Below are 1064 nucleotides of genomic sequence, written 5' to 3' on the forward strand. Positions count from 1 at the left end.
CGGCCCCGCCAGGTCGCTGCCCGCCTCCCTGCGCCCTGGAGGCAGAGCGGAAACTCCCCCGAAGCCTGCGAGGACGCAGGAGCCTTCGGTGGGGGGTTGGTCCTGCTGATCTTACACCCGTGGAAACGTCACTCGGGTCACACGGGGCAAAAAAGGGCATTTCAAAGAATGCGCCGAGATGAGGGACAGTGATCCCTCCCGAAGGCTTCGAGCACACCCACCCTTCCCGCCGCTCCTCAGGGTCTCAAAGGAAGGGGAAAACCCACTCCTGTCCTTCATGCTTTGGGCTGTGCCCACCATTGTACCCGGGCCTCTGCCGGAGGGAGCCGGGGGGCGGCAGGGAGCTCCCAAACAGAGGGGTGGGCTGCCAGAGCAGGGAGAGCTCCCAAACAGAGGGGTGGGCTGCCAGAGCAGGGAGAGCTCCCAAACAGAGGGGTGGGCTGCCAGAGCAGGGAGAGCTCCCAAACAGAGGGGTGGGCCGCCCCTTTCCTGCTGGTTTTCCGGGTGGCGTTTTCCAGCTGCAAGTGAGGGACATGGGAGCCCCTGTCCCACCCCAAGGCCCTGAGGCAGAAGGTGAGAGCCAGGCAAGAGCTGGGGAACAGAATTTAAGGGGTTTCTGACAAAACAGAGGGGCTTTGTGGTGAGGAACATACAACGCAGTTGCAGCAGGAACGTTTCTCTCGCCTCCAGGATGTTATTTCTGGCTGAAGGCAGTGAGACGTGGATGGACCCTGTCCTTGTTTTGGCAGGGATAGAGTTAATTTCCTTCCTAGTAGCTGGTACAGTGCTGTGTTTTGGATTTAGTATGAGAATAATGTTGATAACACACCGATGTTTTAGTTGTTGCCAAGTAGTCAAGGACTTCTCAGCTTCCCATGCTCTGCCGACTGAGCAGGCTGGAGGGGCACAAGAAGCCGGGAGGGGGCACAGCCAGGACAGCTGACCCCAACTGGCCAAAGGGACATTCCATACCATGGGACGTCATGCTCAGTACATAAAGCTGGGGGAAGAAGGAAGGGGGGGACGTTTGGAGTGGTGGTGTTTGTCTTCCCAAGTAACCATTA

This window comes from Pygoscelis adeliae, unplaced genomic scaffold (assembly GCF_000699105.1).
Source record: "Pygoscelis adeliae isolate BGI_AS28 unplaced genomic scaffold, ASM69910v1 Scaffold239, whole genome shotgun sequence".
Lineage (NCBI taxonomy): Eukaryota > Metazoa > Chordata > Aves > Sphenisciformes > Spheniscidae > Pygoscelis > Pygoscelis adeliae.